The sequence below is a fragment of the Mauremys reevesii genome, linkage group 7 (genome assembly GCF_016161935.1).
Source record: "Mauremys reevesii isolate NIE-2019 linkage group 7, ASM1616193v1, whole genome shotgun sequence".
In the NCBI taxonomy this organism is placed as follows: Eukaryota; Metazoa; Chordata; order Testudines; family Geoemydidae; genus Mauremys; species Mauremys reevesii.
This window is the reverse complement of record NC_052629.1, coordinates 6412711-6433476: the sequence shown is the minus strand read 5'-3', so window position 1 is coordinate 6433476 and position 20766 is coordinate 6412711. Positions and strand designations below refer to the sequence as shown.

At 48.5% G+C, this 20766-nt stretch overlaps 1 protein-coding gene and 1 long non-coding RNA gene across 3 annotated transcripts in view; both read right to left on the bottom strand.

The window, feature by feature from the left end:
- Positions 1 to 20766, bottom strand: part of SORCS3 (sortilin related VPS10 domain containing receptor 3) — a 522792-nt gene that overhangs the window by 424635 nt on the left and 77391 nt on the right. The window contains exon 1 of one of the 2 annotated variants that reach the window (XM_039481984.1): positions 15023 to 15283. The exons of the other annotated variant lie outside the window; for it this stretch is intronic. The gene's annotated coding sequence lies outside the window, so the exon portion shown is untranslated. Of the gene's footprint in view, positions 1 to 15022; positions 15284 to 20766 lie in introns of those variants that run through there. 2 annotated transcript variants of the gene reach the window in all.
- Positions 3409 to 15374, bottom strand: LOC120369087. Its single transcript, XR_005582923.1, has 4 exons — positions 15328 to 15374; positions 7724 to 7862; positions 3952 to 4013; positions 3409 to 3494 (listed from the first exon to the last, which is right to left on the bottom strand). It is a non-coding gene; the product is annotated as an uncharacterized LOC120369087 (long non-coding RNA).

The following is a 20766-nucleotide window of genomic DNA, read 5'->3' as shown; positions in this document are numbered from 1 at the left end:
AACTTTTCATTTCAGTTTGAGCATCTTTTTTTTCTTTTAAATGAAGTTAAAGACATTTGGAAACAAAAAGCTGCCTCAAACTGAAAAAAGAAAATCATTTTGAAAGTGTCTGAATTTTTTTTTTAAGGTTTCTTTCAGCCAAAACAATTTAGCAGAACAGATACGAATTCACAAGATGCAAATGCACATTTTTCACTTTAAATAGATCCAGAGGGGAAAGTGGGAGGAACAAAACTTTGCCCAGATCTAACCTGGTCTACCCAAGAGCTCTTACCTCTGCATCCAGGTTGCATGGCAAGTTGCACATCCCCCCCTCCATCTGCCCATTTTCTAGTGTATTTCTCCATGCACCCCAGTTACCCTTATATGTGAATGCCTCGATATCCTTCATCGACCTGTGAGGCATGGAAAAATTATTCCCATGAGGAACTGAGGCAGAGAAGCTAAGTGACTAACCCAAGTTCACAGAAGGAGTATGTGGCAGAGCAAGGAGTTAAACCCACTTCTCCTAGCATCCAAGCTAACGCCCTAACCACTATACCATCCTTCCGGTTTGGACACTCTCCTGCCAAGCACTAGGGGCAGTGGATACTTGGTCATGGGGTTGAGAGGGCAGCAGATTAATTGCTAGTGTGACTCAGCCTCTAAGAAGGAACAACAAACCCAAGGAAAGTATGTAGCCCCTGCAGCTGGATTTGAACCAGCAACCTAGAGTTAGATGACTAATCCCACCATCCCTCAGAAGTCCTCGTTCCAAACAGACTGACACCAGCCACTGCATGAGTCCCCAGGGGGCAGCAGCTGCACCAGCCCCAGAAATGACTACACAGTATCTAGCAGGTGGGATAATAGCTGGGGTCTATCATCATCAGCCCTTTAAGTAAGCCTGGGCCCTTGCAATCTGCTGCACTTGGATCCTTTGCCGCCTACTCCCCCAACCTCCAGCTGCAGCTTCCAGACAGCCTCGTTCCCCTTGACTGGAACCTGGCAGGCAGAGGAAGAGAAGTGGACAGTAAGCTGACACAAACTGCATTTCCGAACAATTCAAGATTCCCCTCAGTGGCTCATCCAAGAGGAGATAAAGCCGTTTTCCCTTTGTGCTTTCACTACAAGAGCAGAGCTGTCTAAGCCAAGACCTGAAGGTTAAATAAGAGATTCAATTTTCTTCAATGGAACGGGTCTCATTCCATACTGTTCTCCCCTCCCCCTTGCTCGGAGTGGAGACAGGCACGTCTCAAAATGTAAAGCAAGAATTTCCAGCCAGTTCCATTTCTTTGGCGAGGCCGAGCACCCTGCTGTCCCACAGCTCTCAGGGAGCCCAGTGTAAATCAGGAGTAACACAGTTGATATCAGTGGGTTTACACCAGATTTCCAGCAGCATAGCTAGCAGTACACTTCTCCCCCCCCCCCCCCCCGAGGCAAGTAAAACAGGTGGGATTTTCATCAGAGACAATAAAAAAAATTCAATTTATGGTTCCTGATTGTGCAGGGCCATTTACACAGAAGCTGCTACACCAGAAGCTGTGGAATCACTCACTTAGAAAAGAAATACCATGCTGTTTCATGATCCTTTACTTTCCAATAGCCACAGAAAAGCGTGACTCAGACGTGTGCAGTGGCAGTGGTAGAGTGGCTAGGTTCTTATCCTGTGCCCATCACTGCGGTGTAGAGGCATAGCCAGGAGGGCCGTGCAAAATACATTTAATGAAATCCCAAAGCCTCAAAAATGGAGATTTCTGCATTTCATTTTAATTTCCTCAAACTGGCCCAGGTTCACTCAAAACCATGACCCATTTGTGATTGAAAATAGTCGTTTCATTCAAAGCTTGGCCTTGTTTGAGGGGACTCTCTGGCTTCATTGAAACACGAAATTCTGTCGTGGCACAGATCACTTTGCACGATTAAATGGGACGTTCCAAACTGTCCCTTTCCTGTCTGTGACAAGCACAATTCTGGAGAAACCAGAGAGCTCTGAAGGAAGCTGGAAATATTTTTCCATGAAATTTCATGGAAAAACATTCCCTATTTCTGCACAGCTCTAATTGTTCATTTAACTTCATGGTAGCAAGGCTGCTAAAGTACTACCCTGACATAGCACTTATGTCACCCTCTCAGGACTGATCCCAGTGACTACAACAGCCTACTGCTAATTAATAACTAGTGGAGCTGCTCTGTTGGGTAAGGAGCTTAAGGCTGCCAGTTCAAACCCTATCAACAGCTGTGGTCTGCATGTAGTAGCCAGCAGGATTTGATACACACACAGCAATGTACAAGAGAGCAAATTTTAATCTCTGTGCATTTGGGATTCAGGTTCTCTTCTTGCAGACTCCATTTCTCATTAGCACATTTCCTTCAAGCTGCTGTTGGGGGCGAGGAGGGGGAGATATTAAAGTGCTTTGTTCGCATGAAGTGCAAGTAACTCCAGCTGCATTCTCTGGGGGCCTGCTAGGATCCACTGCACTGGGGTTTGCCTGTAACTGAGAAATCTGTCCCAGGTGGAAGGTGCTAACTAATGAACTAGTGAGGAAGACAGGCCTGGAATAACCTCAGCCTCCAAATTCATCTGGAAAGGGTCACAAACTGCTCTGATCAACCCTGCCATCCCCAACAGGCTCTGGCGTTGCCCCAGAGTGCTCCTGAATTTGCTATACTTCCCAAGCTAAGGAAGCCAGATAACGCTCCTGGGGATTGTGTCCCGTTCACATGTCAGACAGGCAAGCACGGTCTCAATTTCCCACTAGGCCTGTGGCTCAGAAATGATAAGAGCATCTGGGAGCCCAGTGGTCTCAGAAAATGTATCAGTTTGGGATGAAATTGTATGCAACACAGAGCCTATACGAAAGAGCAAGCAGAGGGCCATTTGCTGGTTGGGAAAACCCTTACCTGGATTCTCATTGTTAAGCACAAGAGGTTGCAGGTTCAACTCTGGAAACTGAGTCTCCTGAAGGCTGTAGAGTGGAAAGCCTTTGGGAAAGTCCTGATTCAGGGCTCACCATCACAGGCCCTTCTCTGCCCTGTCTCAGTCTCCCAGTGACACCAGTTTAGTCTCCAAGTCACCAAGGCAATAAGCTGTGTCAGCACCAGAATTGTATGAAGAGGTCATTGCTTGACTAAGACAACTCATGTGCAGGCTCAATCAGGATGGGGAAGGCTCCTGAATACATAAACCTAACAGGACCACAGGCTTTGCTCAGGCAAAACTCCCACTACAGTAACACGGAGCTGCAGCTCCTAGTTAAGCTAACCTTAGGCACCCAGATTTGACAATGTTGGCCTTAACCTTTGTCACAGCTTCCCCACCTGTAAATGCTGTAATAATGTGCTTAATTGCAATGTGTTATTTAGCCATTAGAGGTCTCTGTATGCTGTCCACAGTTCCAGAGCATGGCCCTTGGTAAACAAAGTAGAGTGAGCTGGAACTCAAGCTGTGTGGAAGCCTCATTGTTTGTGTCTGTAGCTGTGTTTCTTTACAAGTGCCTCCTGCTTCAGAAGATCTGTGGAATTGCAGATCATGACAGGGTCAATACAATGCCCTCCCAGAGGTGGTGAATAAATGAATGCTTGTACAGTGCTCTGAGTATGCAATTTCATCTTTCCAGCACAATATATGGGACATACATGTAGCAAGGCACATCTTGGGGCTGGCACAAAAAACGACACCCTTTTAAGCCCCTTTTTCCAGACTATCAAACCTTAGCTCTCTGTAGATTAGCTCTATTTCCTGCTGAATTTTGGACAGGGGACAAGGTAGTTTGGGTTTAATGAGGAGGATCGGGCCAAGGATTTATTTTCATCCAGATTACATGGAATAAGGTGTTATCTGCAGGAGAAGGCTGAGGAGTCATTCCCACCTGAACAGGTTTCAACTGTAGCTTTACTATAATGATTATTACTATAGCTGGGTACAGATACAGGGCCCATTCCAAAGCTGGTCTAAAACCTGCTCCATACCAGTTTAGGATCGACATGCCCAAAGGTCAGGAGAAGGGATGTTATTGTTTCCTTTTTCAAACCTGAAATGAAGGGAAAGGAATTAGTGATCATCATCCTTTCCCAAGATTTATTCACAGACTGCAAAAAGATCTGATTCTGTCCTCGCTTACCAGGGCCGGCTCTAGTTTTTTTGCCACCACACCCTCCCCCCCCAAACAAAAAAAAGTAAGCTGATCGGCAGCAGCTCAATCATGCCACTTCAATCTTCTGTGGCAATTCGGCAGCGGGTCCTTCGCTCCCTCTCTTCCTCTTCGGCGGCAGCTCAGAGAGAAAGAGGGACTGAGGGACCCGCTGCCGAATTGCCGACGACTACTCGGACGTGCCGCCCCTTTCAATTGGTTCCTTCCTTCGCTGGTGCCTGGAGCCGGCCCTGTCACTTACCCTAGCGTCACCCCAGTGTAACTCCATTGTTTTCAACAGAGATACTCCTGATTTACATCCAGAGTACGTGGGATCAGAATGAGACCCACTCACCCTGTTCTCTAGATGGCTGTGTGATTGCATTAGGGACATTCCCCCAAAAAAAACCAATTGCATTTGCTCCTAGTTGGATCACCCTTAAATCCTTTCCATTCTCAGATCCTCCTCTAGAAGCCTGTTTAGAGATTTTTAGCCCTTGTCCAAGACACGCCAATGATGCTTTTTCCTTCCTACTGAGTCATCCTTATAGGGATCTTAATTTATCCGGCAGCATGAGTGTGCATCCAAACATTTCCTGCATCCTAGTGCCCATCTCAAACACCAGAAAAAAAATAATCTGAAGAGACCCTTTGGACTTTGGGTTGATTGTCTCAGTTGTAAAATTAACTAAAGTAGGAAAGGAGCAGGCAGAAAAAAACAAAAAACACACTAATTGCTAATAACAAATATGCACACCTGGCAACCCACAGAAGGCCTGCTAGAAAGGAAGGGGGTAATTGGACAAGTGAATTAATTGTGGGCTTCAGAGCAAGGTTATTAGATGACTAGGGTGACCAGATGTCCCGATTTTATAGGGACAGTCCCAATATTTGGGAATTTTTCTTATATAGGCTCCTATTTCCCCCGTCCCGATTTTTCACATTTTCTATCTGGTCACCCTATTAGATGACTGAGGGGAGAGTCAATACTTGCCACTGCCACCATCCTGTACTGAGACGGCAAATCAAGAATAAGGGGGCTTCTAGTACGCTTACTACTTCATTTGAAAAGGTTGGGGGGGGGAAGAAGAGAAGGAATCACTGGAATCAAAAAACACTTTTTCCTTAGTGTTGCTTTCTCTCTGCATTAGCCATTCATGTGAGTAGTCTTGTTGGGAGGGTGCAGACCTGGGCATCAGGAGAGCTGGTTCTCATGCGCCCTAGGGAACTCCTTAGATCAAGGCTCTGAGACGTGACAGCAAGAGAAGTAGCTGAGCTTTACTGATCTCACGTATGCAGGGCATGAACATTTGCCTAGTCCCGCCTAAGCGCCCAAAGGCCCATCCCAGTATGCATGGGGCTCCGTGTAAAATTTGAGATGGATTCTCTAGGGGCAGGCCCTTTGGGTCTGGTCAGCTGACTGAGATGACGTCCCCCATGAGATTGCAGATTCTAGCTCCCACTCTGCCCCAGCTTCCTGGACAAGCTACTTAGGCCAAAATTGGCCACTGACTTTGGGTGACTTTTTTTTATTAATTATTATTATTAAGGTGCCCAATTTGAGACACTCAGGGCCCCACAACTCCAGCTCAAGGCAATGAGAGCCATGGGGGCTCAGGAGAATTAGTTCAAGTTAGGCACCCAAAGTTGTAGCTGCCCAAATCACTGGCTACTTTGGAAAAAAAATGTAGCTGCAGAGTCTCTTGTGCCTCAGATTTCCCTTCTGTAAAATGGCAGGCAGAATACCACCAGCCTAGCTCTGAGCAGTGTGGCGAGGCTCGATGGACAGCTCTGTAGAATTATTTAGAATGAACAAAGATCACAGGGTCTTGACTGAGTCCATAGGAGATTGTAGCATGCAATTTTGGGGGTCCTGTTTTAATTGGTTCTTAAATATTGTTATTTTCCTTACTCCTGCATAGGAAAAGTGTCAGAACCACCTCCTGTTGGGCACACCCACCAGCTGCAAAAGTAGCATTTCTCTGTGCCAGCATCCTCCCCCACCTACACACAGCCCCCAGCCAGAAGCAGAAACAATCTACATCGCAGGTCTGGTTCAGAGCTCGGACACAATCCCACCCTTGTCTCTAGATGTCCCCCAAGGCAGCACCTCTCTCACTCAGGGCTCGTAGCCTGGGTTTCAAGGGGACGAGAACAGGATGCACCTGTCAGAATTTGGCTGACAATCTCTACCTGCTGCATTTATTATTTAGGTGGGTGGTGTTTCAGTACAATTATAGAATGTATTCAGGTACAACGTAAGGGCACATTAATGAATAGAAAGCAACCCCAGACACATCACCCCCTCTGATCTCAGTCACCAGGATGGGGCATGGGAGACTGGCAGCCTCTAAGGTTAGCTGGTGTCGATCCTGGTAATGCTCCCCAAACCCAACCCCTTGGATTGAACCCGGGGACCAGCTGGAAGCTAGTGCAGGCTGCAGAGCACAGGTGTAACAGGCTCCAGGAGGGAACCACCACAGAGTAGATGGGCAGCTCTGTTCTTCACTGAGTGCAGCCACACTAACTCAGCAAGGCTCTGGGCAAAAGCAAAGCAGTGAGTTGCCCTCCCTCCCGGTCCATGGAGCTGGAGCTATGCTTCTCCACAGCTGCTGCTCCAACCTGTCTGGTTTCCCCTGGCAACCCTCACCACGGCATCTAACCCTCAGGCCTGGAGTAAAACCTTATGGCCCAAGTACCTGCACCCAGGTACATGTAGTGGGGGAGCCTCCAGCCCCACCCCCTGCCTGCACCACCCTCCATAGAGCTGCGCCCCACTGCTCCACCAACAGCAGAGTTTCACCAGGTACAAGGGATTCCCCCCCGCCCCGCAGTGTACAGCAGAACCCGCTGGTTCCTGTGGGTTGAGACCAACCACAGTTGTGAAAGGCAGCAAGGGGAGGGGTGCATAACTGGGAACTAAGGGCCTGATCCTGAGATCAGATGAGAAACTCACTACAACTCCCACTGCCGTTAGTGACAGGCCAAAGGAGAAAATTCCACCCCATAGGGCACGCTCTGCTCTAGCTCATTGCTCATGCTCCCTGCAAGGTCATCCACCCCATGCACTGAACACCACAGGGCAATTCATTGAGATGCCATCGTACCATGAGGCCTTGCCCCACCTTATGGTTTTGCTCTGGCACCAGTCTTGGTTATGTCTGAGCATCTTTCCCACTCTGGCTGGCAATGTTGGGCCCATAGTGGACTCAGGTGACCTAGCACATAACGAGCAGGTTAAATCCTAAGAAACAAATGGTAGAATATAGGGAAGGGACCACAAGAATTCGTCTAGTCCTTCCCGCCTGTGCTGGGGGAGTCTGGACTAGGGAAAAAACCTAGAAACAAGAGTTGCCACCAGCAAAGATGGGATGTAGGGTCAAAATCTCCCAGCTGCCCCTCTGAAATCCCACTCAGATCAATGGCGTCATTCCAAATTTTCACCAGTGCAAATCAGAGCAAGAGTTGGCCCATCTTAACCCCCCTCCCCAAGTGCTTCAGTGTTTTGAGGTCTCAGCTACCTTTTGAGGCCACTGCATCCCTCTTATTACCTCTTTCCTGCTAAAAGTGAGGCACATCACCACACCTTCCTTTCCCCAAAACTTACGCACCTGCGTCATGCAGCTGCGAATGGGAGAGGCAGAGGCAGTGCTGTTGTAAGCCCCCCTGGGGCAGGGACCATCTTTTTGTTCTGTGTTTGTGCAGCACCAAGCACAATTCGGTCCTGGTCCACCACTGGGCCTGTAGGTGCTCCAGGAATACAAATCAATAAAATAGATTAATAAAATAATAATATTCCCTGAGGATGTGACTGAGTTTTAATACTGGAATCACAGGGCCAGATTCGGATACCTTTTGCTCATGGTGATAGCACCTTGCTCCACAAGTGGTCCCATCAAATTCAGTCAGACCTCTCAGAGTAAGGTACTTTCATGGTGAGTAATAGTATCAGAATCAGATTCTGAGATTCCCAGGCCAGAAGGCACTGTTGTGATCATCTGGTCTGACCTCCTGTATAACACAGGCCAAAGAACTTCCCCCAAATAGTTCCTAGGGAAGATCTTGTAAACAACCAAACTAGGTTTAGAAGTTGTCAGTGATGGACAATCCACCACAAACCTTGGTAAGTTGTTCCACTGGTTAATTACTCTTGTTGTTAAAAGCTTATGCATTATTTCCAGTCTGAATTAGTCTAGCTTCAACTTCCAGCCATTATCCAGTGTTATACCCATCTCTGCTAGATTGAGGAGTGCATTATTAAATATTTATCCTCCATGTAGATACTGTGGCAAATTCAGGCCAATTAACTACCTGGAGAGGGGTAACAATTATTAGCAGGCTTAGGCTTAAAAAGCAAGGTTCAGCTGGGGGGGGGCAGGAAAAAACTAATCAGGTTCATTCAGCCCCAGTTAGAGACCTTTAAACCCCTCCTGACACCTGACAGCCAGGGGAAGGGAGGAGAGAGAAGCAGGGCAGGCAGCTGGCAGGAGGGACAGACAGCTGATGACTGAGACTGCTGCAGGGCGAGGGCATTCTCCCCAGGGGAGGAAAAAAGAAAGGAACTGGGGGAGCTGGCTGAAAAGAAATCAGCCCGCCTTGGGAGATTGAGAAGGGTTTTTTCCTTGTGCCTAGCCTGTCTGTGCCTAGCCTGGACGGACTGAGCCAGCAGAGGGCAGGTATTTTTTGTGACACGTGGTGTCAGGAGAGGATGTGTGAGAGTGAGCTCCAGCCAAGCCGTGGGCAGGGCAACTGGGCAAAAAAAAAAAAAAAAAAAAAAAAAAAAAAAAAAAAAAAATTCTAAATGCTGGAGGATGCTGACATGGCTCACGCAGCCCAGCAGGCCAAACAGGTAGTGCCGAGCGCAGTGCAGGCCCCTGCCCAGCGGGTGCGGTGCAAGACAACCCAGAAGCCATGGTGCCAGGCAGCAAGATCCCAGCCAACCTGACAGAACAAACTGAGAATCCTGAGAAGTTGAAGGCCCTGACTGACCAGGCAGGCGGGGGGGGACCCAACTACACAATCACGGGCAAGCAACTACGAGCAGAAGATGAGGCCAGAGGACAGAGAGGAGAGCAGAGGAGGCGCGCCTCGGACGGGCCGGGGGACCAGGGCAAGTGGGCAGGGCAGTGGCCGGGCGGAGGCCCTGGGGAGGCCCAAGGAGGCCGGAAGCGCCCGCGGCCTGATTACTGGCGGGCCAAGGCGGAGGCTCGGCTGGCGGGCGCCTGCCGCGGGCGGGCAGCGCCGCCGCCAGCCCAAGTACCGGGGCAGTCGCCCGACCCCCCAGAAGTACCCCGAGACACCGCGCCCGAGGGCCCATCCTGTGGATACACCTTGCTGTGGCGAAGCCCGGTCCCAGAGGTTAGACAGGTAAGAAGGTGCTTTGGATTGGACAGAGTATTGACAGGCCGCCGGGAGGGCCGGTGACATGGGTCTGCCGCTGCAAAATGATGCTCCTTCTTTATGATCTCTGAACGGGACCAGACCTCCGAGAGCGCCAGGAGAAGAGGCTCACCTCTCCGAGGGAGGGCCCAGCTCTACGCCGAGGCCCCGCCGAGGCGCCGGCAGGCCTGAAAGAGGGAAGCGGGCCCGGAAAGAGGGGAGGGGGAGGGGAAGCAGGAAGAAGGCACAGGCGAGGAGCGAGAAGGGGAATGGGAAGGGGGGGCGGCAGGCAGCCCAATAGCCAAAGGCCCCTGGAGGGCTGGGAGGGGGGGGCCGCCCCCGCCCTAGGCTAGGGAGGGTTGCTGCCCAATGCCCTAACCTATGGAGGGACCGGTAGGGCTAATCAGGGGGAATGGGGGACTCAGGCTGTCGGGACGATGGCACGATGGTCGTTATAGATATGGGGACCACCCGATTAATGAACTGGGATAGGGACCCAACCAACCACCTCTGGTCTCTGGGAAGCTGTGCCTGCGGTCTCAAGAAGCTGTCTCCGCCCACCCGCTCCCATGCCCGGCTCGGGGACGACCTGTGTATACTGTGTACCCGTCCGTGTACCCGCCCCCCCGCCAGGTAGGAGTGCCGGAAGAGACACCCCGAACCCCCACCCTGACCGCCCTTCTCGGACTTTGCCCTTTGGGGACCCCCCGGGAGGGGACCCTTGATGGCCTACTTCCCGGGGGGGAGGAGGAAGGGGCACGGGGGGGGGGGGCCTCTCAGCGGGCCGAGACCCCCCCCCCCCAGGGGACGACCAGAGGCCAGGACACCCTCTCCCCCAGAGAGGGAGGAGGAACGAAGAGGGGGGAGGAGGGGACGGGGAAAGGAGGGAAGCCCAGGGCCCTGAAGCCGGCAGGCCACAGGGGGGGCAGGGCCAGGGAGCTGCCCATTTTGGGGGGCCCAGGCCCCCGACATATCTCTGAGGGAGAGGGGGTTCCCTCCCGGGGGGGGAGGAGGGGGGAGGAGGGAGAGGGACTTTGGACAGGGGGCCGAAGAGGGATCCGGTCAGGGACAGGACCACCAAAGATGATCATAGGGGGTTTTAAAGATTTAAAGAGGGAGTCAGGAAGGACCAGAGGGAGGAAGAATTAGGTCCTGGAAGTATATAGTATGAAAGGATTTGAGGGGAGTGAGTAGTCGAGGGTCCAACATCTGGGATAAGAAAGAAACTCTCTTGGTCCCCACCTTGTCATCCCCTAATGGACTGGCCACAGTCATCTGTTGTTCGGGCCTCCTCCTGATGGATAAGACCATGGCCCGGGTTCTAGTATGTTTTTGGCAGGGGTTTTATCCGCTCGCCAATTAGCTTAATGTCCTCCTGTCCGGACATCCTGGGCATGGCCCCGACCATGCCCGGCCCCGTGTGTTGTCTCTACCAATATGGCCATATGCCACTCGATACCCCAGGCTATCCCAGCCCGGGGCCATTCCTAGCAGTCAGCGCCATCCATATTCCATCTATTATAGTATTGATTATGCCCCCCATATCAGAAGGCCCATCCCATACCCTGTATCAAGTCCAAGTCCAAGGACCAATGACCGTCCCAGATATTCCAGAGACAGGATACCTAGGGAGATGTGACAGACCAAAGGAACCCTTTGTTTCCAAGCTGATGAGGGACTGTCAGCGACTCGCTCCACTGACGATCGCCTCGGAACGCCGGGACACCCTGATGAACCGGAAGTTTGTTGCGCGTCCGGGAGAGACGTTGAAAAAATGTGGAGAAGGTGATCTTGCGCGGCAAAAAAGACTGAGGCCATACCATACTTCTCTACCGCGAGAGTGCTCGAGAGCAGCCGCTCCCGGGAGAAACACGATTCTCTGGCTGTCTGTTTTGAGTCCCCAGGGGACCAGGGGAAAACGGAGAACATGAAAAAAAGCATGGTTAGCCCCAGAGAAACATTGTGGCTGGGAACATGAAATGAAGGAACAATCGCCAGGGTCACCCCTAAACAACACCACGGCTGTGAACAAATGGCAAAGGCCCAAGGGTACAACCAGGGGACTAGCTAGGGGAAGTTCCAGGCCACCAGGGCAGGGGGGGTCGGACCTCCTACTCAGAGCAAGCTCAAGGCCAGAGCTCAGGGAGCGGGAGGGGACCCTAGTGGGTAAGGCCTGCAGAACTAAGTTGCCTGAAGCCATAGTCCGGACTGTGAGCTGCAGGGAGGCTGGGGAACTGACCCCCGACCAACGCAGCCAGGTCGCACCCTGGTAAGACGATGTAGGCGATCACCCCAACCCCGATCCAACTATAGAGACCAGGTGGTCGAGGGGGAGGACCTGGGCCAACCCAACGGACCGACGGGACCATTCTGGAAGCCAAGAGGAACGTCTCCAAGAGGAGAAGCGAGAGAACTCAAGGAAAGGCCTGAAGTCTCATCATACAAGAGCCCGGGTTCCGGTGCCAAAAGGCCAGACGGCAGGATGAGATCTGAGAGAAGAGGCAGGGAAGAGGTAGAGTCTTCTAGCCTGGGTTCCTCCCAGCCCTTTGAGAGATTCACCTGAGTCCTCGATTCATTGCTGCATGGGTCCAGTGGCAGCAGTACCCGCTGGGCTGAGATGGCAGCTGATGGACAGAAGGAGAACGATCCCGGTGACTCCCCGACCTTAACTAGGGCCCCTGGCGTTGACGAGCGATCAGGGGTTCATGCAGAAGGCCTGTTTAGACCCACCATGGAGAAGACGGCCCCTAGACCTGGCCGCCTCTGCCTATCTTGCACCCCGGGAAGGACTAGCTGCATACACCCATTCTCCATGAGACCATATAGCCCTTTACCTTCCAGTAGCTGATGGCCCCTGCACTATCTCCATATGACCTCCTCCTGTAGCCTGCCGGGGAGGGGGAGCCAAGCTGCCTAGGGTGATGATGGAGTCATATAGGGAGGGGTAGAGGCGCAAGCCTCTGGGAAGATGGGCCGGGGGTGACCAGGGAGCTGGGAGGGGTGTGGCACAGGCGTGGAAAGCCAGGCCCCAGCTTAACCAGGACCGGCGGGAGGCGAAGGTGTTCGCCAGCCCATGCAGGCTAAGGCAGTTCAATCCCCGCTTTGGGGAGGGGCGCGGGGGCCCATCCAAGGGCTGCCAACCCTAGAGGAAGTGTTAATAGGCATTGCCTCACCTGAACATACCCAGGGCCCGACCCCGCTTCAGGGCGGGCGCAGGCCTCGCCCCGCCGGGCAGATCTCCCAGACGCCCGGCTGCTTGTGGAGCAGAGCGACGCACCCCTGATGGACCACCTCGTGCAGTGGGCCAGACGGGAGAGGAGGACTAGACACCTACGAAGGAGGCCTGGGCTCAGTGAGAGCCTATGCCTGAGGTCTGCAACGACATGCCTAGAAAAGAGACCTCTACCTTGCGTGGTGAGAAAAAAGCCTGCCGGAAGTACGGGAAGAGAACTATGGTTGGTCACGGACCATGCCCGTTGCAATGGATGCGCCATGGAACTACTTGGCCGGGTGGAAGTGAAGAGATGGTTCCTGCGCCTGTCAGGTGCCAGAGATGAATAGATTCACCGGTGCCAATTAACTACCTGTCCTGCCGGTAGTGCCCATGGGCTGTCCTTGTCACGGTAAGCTGTCAAGGGGGCATGGTTTGACATGCAAGTGGCCTGGGGGGTCGCAGTTGCTAGGTGGGGCGATAAACCAATTAGCTGGGAAGGCAGGGGGCAGGGAATAAGGTTCACCAAGGGCAAGGTCGGAAAGAAGCTAATCAGGGCGCCAGGAAGGCTTAGGCAGCAAACCAAACAGAGGGGGAAGGGGACAAAGGGGAACCCTGGAAGGAGGAGAGCTGGGAAGAGAAGGACAGCAGGGGCAGCTGAGAAGCAAGGCCAGGAGGAGGAGGAGGACGAGAGAAGCCTGAGGCAGAGAGGACTGCTAGAACAGCACTCTGGAACTAGGAAGAGAGGGGAGAGGCAGCTCCCAGGAGAGTTCCAAACTAGAACTTGGAGACTAGAATACTAGTAGACTAACCAACTTATCCCTTGACCTCTTCTTTGTCAATAGAGTGAGCTTCCTGAGTATCACTCTAAGGCAGGTTGTCTAATCTTTTAGATCATTCTTGTGGCTCTTCTGAGCCCACTCCAGTTTACCAACATCCAAGTTCCAGCTAATAGAGTTAAGGCAACCTTGCCCTTTCCCACAAAGAGTTCAGAATTGTTCCTACAATATAGCTGGTGTCCAGTCTCTAAATGACCCAAGTGATGGGATGTCTGCTCCCAGTAGCAACCAAGGGTTCCTGGACAGGATCCCATTAGGTTTCACACTGGTCAAAAAAGTAGTAAAAAAAGAGAGATAGTCCTTCTCTCAGAAAGGCCCAAATCTATTTTGATGTCAGGAAGCCACAGGTGAGGTCAGCTGCAGGAGCATAAGGTAGTCTCTGCTCACCTATACTGTACCATTACGCTACTGCATCACAGAATGGAGCATGCACACAGCAGCACAGAAAATATGCACCACCTCTTTATAACATAGCAGCAGCCTCACCACTGAGCAAGGAAGATAGAGGATTGTGGGGGCTGGGGGAGGGTTGCCAATTTTGGGTGGATGTATTCCTGGAGGTTGCATCATATGACAAATCTTTAGACTCCGGGACAATCCAGGAGGGTTGGCAACTCTAGCGTGGGGGGGACTGCTCCATCAGAGTATTAACGACACTTGTTTTGTAATCAGATTTAGCTGCAGTAGAGGAAGAGGAATAGTGTTGAGGCAATCAGCCCCTTTTAATTGTTTCTTAGGCATATTTTGGTGGGGGGGGGAGAGGGGCAGGGGAAAGCAGGTGAAAAAACAAAACAATGTCAGGTTACCTACGCTTATTTTGTCCTTGCTTTAAAAACAAACAAAAACCATCCACACAAAGCCCAAATTCGGACAGAACGCCACACCACGCCACGTTCCCCTCCCAAAAAAAAAAAGCAATTTTGAAATCTGTCACCTATGTACTCCTGCAGGCACAGCGCCTATTAATAATTCATCACAATATTACAGTCATTACTATATTTTGCAATAGCACAACGCAACACTTCTGCAGAACTCCCTGCAAATCTCCTTGCAAAGCCATTAATAAATAAAATGCAATTCACCATATATTCAATTTGTTGTTTAAAGGCTAAATATTTCATCAGAACTAATTCATTTTACATAACCAGAGAGGACTCCCCCCTCCAAAAAAAGTCCCTAGTCCTGCACTTTGCCCATGTTTGAGATTAAATTACACTTTAAATATTGTATCAGAAATTGAGTTCTCACTGTAATGTTTATGTAGCAGCTATTAGACCACAAATCCCTGTGGGCTGACTGAGTAGCCACAGGCTGGCTGGGGACATTCAGAACTTTGTTATGCTGCACAGACAAGACCTGGGGAAAGATTAGGCATGTAGGATCCAAGAAGAGATCACAGCATTGCCTGCTTCCAACTCCTGATTCACCACAGAAGGATGACAAAGAAAAAGCATCTTAGTACAAGATGTAACAACACTTACTTCTTAGAGTGTTTTCCCATCAGGAGGTAACCAGCATTATCCCAGATAAAGGTGTGCATACTATCCCCAGGGAGGTCCTTCTTGGAAGTTCTCCTGCTCTGTTCCTCAAGGGCTCTTTCCCTGAGAAACCTCCTCTCTCTAGGAGCACTCTCCCCTGACTTCTGGCAACCTTTTATTGGGCCCAGGTGTTCTTTAATTAGTTAACTGCCAAACAGCCACCTAGGCAGTTAAATACTTACAGGTGGGCCAAGATGGGTTCATTCTCCATAAAGAAGCCCATCATGTGTAGATGGGCCCTGACTCACCTTACAGGTGGGCCAACTGCACCATGACACCCCATTTTACAGATAGGGAAACCGAAGCATAGGGAAGTCAAGTGACTTGGTGGGTGAACTACGGCAAGTCACTTACCAAAGCAGAAATAGAACCCAGATTGCTTGTATCCCAGGCCAGTGTGCTATCCACTATGACACACTGCCTGCTCTGTAGATATCAGGCCACACACAGTGATCCAGTGCCCATTGAAGACAATGGTAGGACTCCCCTGGATTTCAAAGGACCTTCCAGCCCCATTTTGGCAAAGTTATTTAACACAACTGGTTGCAGTTTTTCACTGAAACTTATTTTGGGGTGAAAAATGGCTTTGAGCAAAAAATATATATATATATATTTATATTTTATGGAATTTGTTTTAATCAAACTTTTCCAATTTCAAAGTGAAACTGAATTTTGCTAAAAATAGTCTGTTTACATTTTTAAAAATTTCACTTTTCAAACCCTGAACATTTTTACAGAAAAAAATTTAAACTGAAAACCATTTTTGAAAACCCAAGTACATTTCAATGTTTAGTTGGGGCTTTTCATAAAAACTAAAATTTTCAAAAATTTCTTGCAAAGAAATAATTTGGTGATTTTTGCCCCCAGGTGTAGTACTTGAGCACATGCCTAATTTTAAATGTATAAACAGATCCATTGATGTCAATGAGAACTCATGTACTTAGTGCTAAGCATGCATATTGCTAATTTTGGGCCTGCATCAGGCCCTATATATTGCTTTCTCCTCATAGATCTCAGTGCCCTGAAATAAGAGTATGTAAACATTTTTATCCCCATTATACAGACAAGGAAACTGAGGCACAGAGTGATGAATGGACTCATTCACTGTCATACAGAGAAGTCTATGGTAGAGATAAGGAATAGATTCCCTGTTCATTCCCCCAGCTCTTGAGTACCAGCCAAATATGCATTTCAATTGCCCCATCACCACCATCAACAGTAGAAAAATAGTATTTCTTGACACCCCCACCACCACTCACTGATCAGCGTAGACTCTGAAGCATGAGACTTGATAATGGACTCATTTGGGAGCAAAGCCAACATCATGTAGTGATGTACTCTATTCTGTGTTTTATTGTGCAATTTCCTATATTACAATATATACCTGTAATAGAACAAATTATAATTGAACTATATGGGCCTGAATCCAAAACTCACTGAAGTCAATGTAAAGACTCCCATAGATTTAACTGGACTTTGGATCAGGCCCTATATAACAAGCAGTAGCAAAACTTAGGGCTACTTAAACAGGAAATAGAAGCATTAAAAGGGATTCACAATAATACACCCACCGTAACAGCACCCTCTAGCCAGGGATCTCCGTGTATTTCACTCACCCTAACTCATTCACACTCAGTAGCTAAGGATACTAAATCTAGTCAGGATCAAAGCCCATGGAAATCAACGGAGAAACTCCCATTGAATTCCATGGGCTTTGGTCAGCATTCACAGAGGTGCAGCAGGAGCAGGATTTGCTGCTCAGGGGAGCAAGCAGATGGATAGTTGGGCACGGAGTGTCCTACCAGCCCAGCTATGACCAGATGCCAGGATTAGCATAGCCAGAGCCAGACAGTGCTGCAGTCAAACCCCAGCAAACAAGATGTTGTTCAGAGCCAAGGAAGCCACTTGACAGCAACAGTCAGCATCATAGGCTCAGATCATCATAGAGATGCAGGGCTGCAGGGGACCTCAAGAGGTCATCTACTCCATCCCCCTGTGGTGAGGCAGGAGCAAGTAAACCTAGACCATCCCTACAGGTGTTTGTCTAACCTGTTCTTTAAAAACTCCAGTGACAGGGATTCCACCACCTCCCTAGGTAACCTGATCCCACCTTTAACTATCCTTATAGTTAGAAAGTTTTTTTCGTAATACCTAACCTAGCTCTCCCTTGCTGCAGATTAAGCCAATTACTTCTTGTCCTACCTTCAGTGGACATGACTCTTTATAACAGCCCTTAACATGTTTGAAGGTTTGTACACACACACACACACACACACTTGGTTTCTTTTCTCAAGACTAAACATGCCCAGTTTTTTTAAGCTTTCCTCATAGGTCAGGTTTTGATGACAACATAAAGTGAGGCCCAAGAGCCATTTTTGAACTGCCCAGTTCTCAGAACGCTGTTTAAATAATTGCTGTCTCCTTGGGTTGCCAAGTCCCTTTCAGGAGACAGTTTGCTGATGTACCAGGCACCTCAGTAGACTGTTATGTTTATTCTGGTTAATTTAAAGTGACCAGATGTCCTGATATTAGGGGCTTTGTCTTATAACCCTAACCCTCCCAGTCCCGATTGTTCACACTTGCTATCTGGTCACCCTAGGTTAATTACCAATGTCTTTTTTCTGACTCTTGTCAACTTTGAGTAGTTTGAAATGGTTTTGATTAAATGTTTTCATTTGAAAATGCTGTTCTGACAAAATGAACAATTTCCACAAAACCATATCAAATTTTGACTACATTCTGTTTGAAAGACATCCGGAAAGAGGCTTTTGATTTTCCATTTCAAAACAACTTTTCATTTCAAATTTTTATATACAAAATTTAACAAAGAAAGGGTCAAAAATCAAAATGAAATGTTCTGAATTAGTTTTGTTTTGGAATTTCATCTCACAAAATAAACCTTTCAAAATGTAGGTATTTTGGCTCAATTTTAGGTTGATTTTTTTTTAAATCTCAATTTTTTTGTGGGATGGAAAATTGTTTTCTAATCAGCTCTACCTACTATGAAACACTGAGATTCAACCAGCAGCCTAACGGGTCTGAGTTTGATCTCACCAGCTTTTCATTTTCACTGGTTATTCCAGGTTTACCCTGGTGTCAGTGAGATCACAACCAAGCTCCTGGATCTTGGCTTCATCAAATTATGGTTCTGTCTAGGCAAATTTTCTAGGACAAGACTGAGGAGAGCACAGGTGCTGCAGTTTCATAACAAAGAATGAAATCCAAATAATTGGAAAGGCAAGTCCTGGCCCATCAGCACCTTTAGTGCTTCAGAACAATTATCCCAGTGTATAGAACAGTGAGAGTGCTGAACAGAAATCCTGAGACAGTGCTTTCCCCATCTCCTGCGCCAAGAAATCCACCATTAGCAATAGTTTGTGTATGTTAGTTAACAGCCTCAGCTCAAGGCCAACATGATGAATGACTTTTAAAAGGAATGATTTGCTATAGTAAACTGCCTGCTTTTTTTAGAACCCCAGGAATAATACTTTGATTTCCTATTAGGCACCTGGTGAGCGAAGAAGGCGTCCTCAAGAACACTGCCCTGCAAATCTAGGGGTGTCTGGAGGTCCTTGACCGGCACTGTGAGCAGGAGGAAACGCTGCCTGTCTTCACACAGAGCGCTGACCTACACAGTGACTGGGGCAGCTTTTCAACATTTAGGTTTTGCTTTAACCAAGGAATTGTTTTGACACAACCCACCAGGAAGAGACGTCTGGAAACAAAGCAGCTCCCAAACCATGGTACCTGGAGAGCTGAATGGTCATCGGGGGCTGACTGTGCTTGTTTTCAGCTAGCTAAGCAGAACCCCTCAGCAGGGGGAGGTGCAATGGAAATAGGGTGACCAGAGAGCAGGTGTGAAAAAAATCAGCACTGGGGTGGGGGTAATAGACACCTATATAAGACAAAGCCCCAGCTATCGGGACTGTCCCTATAAAAATCGGGACATCTGGTCACCCTAAATGGAGAGCAACCCTGCAGAGCACAGTTACTGTTTATCAGTGAGATAAAAAACCACTTAAACACAATTACATATACATGAGCTGCTTGTCAAAGGGGTGTTATTCCATTGTGGCTGGGGGGTCCACACAACAATCTTATTTTACGCTCAACACGATACAAAGTTTGACAACCTCAAGCAGACTCCGATGAGCTCAGGTTTAGGAGCCAGGAAATTCTGAAGTTTAAGGCCAGCTCTGACAATAACTGGCTGTGTGGCTTGGAACAAATTGCTCAGGCCTCAGTTCTGCAATGCATTTAAGTAAGTATTTATTTCCCATAATAAAGCAAAGCACATGCTTAAGTCCCATTAAAGCCAATGGACTAAAACGTGGCCTTAAATGCTTGGCTGAATCGGGGCCTTAAGCCTATTGGCACTTCAATTTCCCCATGTGTAAAATGAGGACAACGCTCACTTACATTATAGCCACGTGTACAGCATAATCCAGTAGATTTAGAGCACAGTACAATATTTGTACTTCAAAAATAGAGAGAAACGGGTAATACTATAGATGTGCCACTGGCAGTCCAGCTCACCTGGTGGTTGGTATAGTTAAAATACATTAGTGTTAAGAATAGGTCTAGTGTTGAGATTCTATAGAATGCTTGTAGGATGCAGCATGTGTGCACCATGAATGCAGGGGACTGGACTAGATGACCTCTCGAGGTCCCTTCCAGTCCGATGATTCTACGTATTAATCCTACTTATAATATCTGTATCCCATTCTAGAAAGGCAATACTTAAGTGTTTGCTCTGTAGCTGTAAAATGTTTGTTCCGAATCTATGTAACTCAAATGAGAGGGGAAAAAACCCCAAAATTTCACCTAATGCAAAATGCTGGATGGCTACAGAAGGTGTTCTCCTGCCCATCAGGAAGGGCTATTGAATTCAAATGGGCCATAGTGGAACACAGACTCTGTCAGTTGCTTCTCACACCCACCTACAAAGAAGTTACATGCAGAAGGCTTGTCCCATCAGCTTGGACTCTAATGAGGTGAGGCTAAAAATCCCTGATGAGAAGGATTTGGGGTCTTTTTATGCTGTTTGGGTTCTAGGAGGCAAACATTCCTAAACAGAAGCAGGAGAATAGAGCTGGTATATTTCAGAAGCTTTATCACTATCTGAAACACAAGACTGCAACTCATTTGGGGGTGTATGTTTATCCGTTTTAACCTTGTAAATAACTTTTTCCTGGTTAATAAGCCTTTACTTAGTTTATTATAGCACTGACTTCCTGCGTGGCCTTTGGTGTGAGACCTAAGGTGCAAATTGACCTGTGACACCACATTTTTTTAAAAAATGTTTTAGACATTTTTGAGGAACGGGGCTGAACGGAAGAGGAGAGCAGAATATAAACCTTCCTTCTCTGGTTTAAGCTGAACCCAGCCACAGTAGCATTCCGCTAGTGGACGCAACGTGGCAGTGAAATGGACCAGTCTAGTTTTAGTGTCCAAGGCTTATTATCAGTGAAATGCAAAAAAAAACCAACCCTAAATAGTATGAACAGTGCAAAGTAAAAAAGGCTTTTAAAATATGACCACTCTTGCAAACCTAACGTGCTATTAGGGGCAAGGAGGTGAAATTATTTTGATCACATATGATGAGTCATTAGGATACCACTTACACCATGTGAATTGGAACCCAGTGGAGTAACACCAGGGCAAAACCATTACAAGTGCCACTGGAT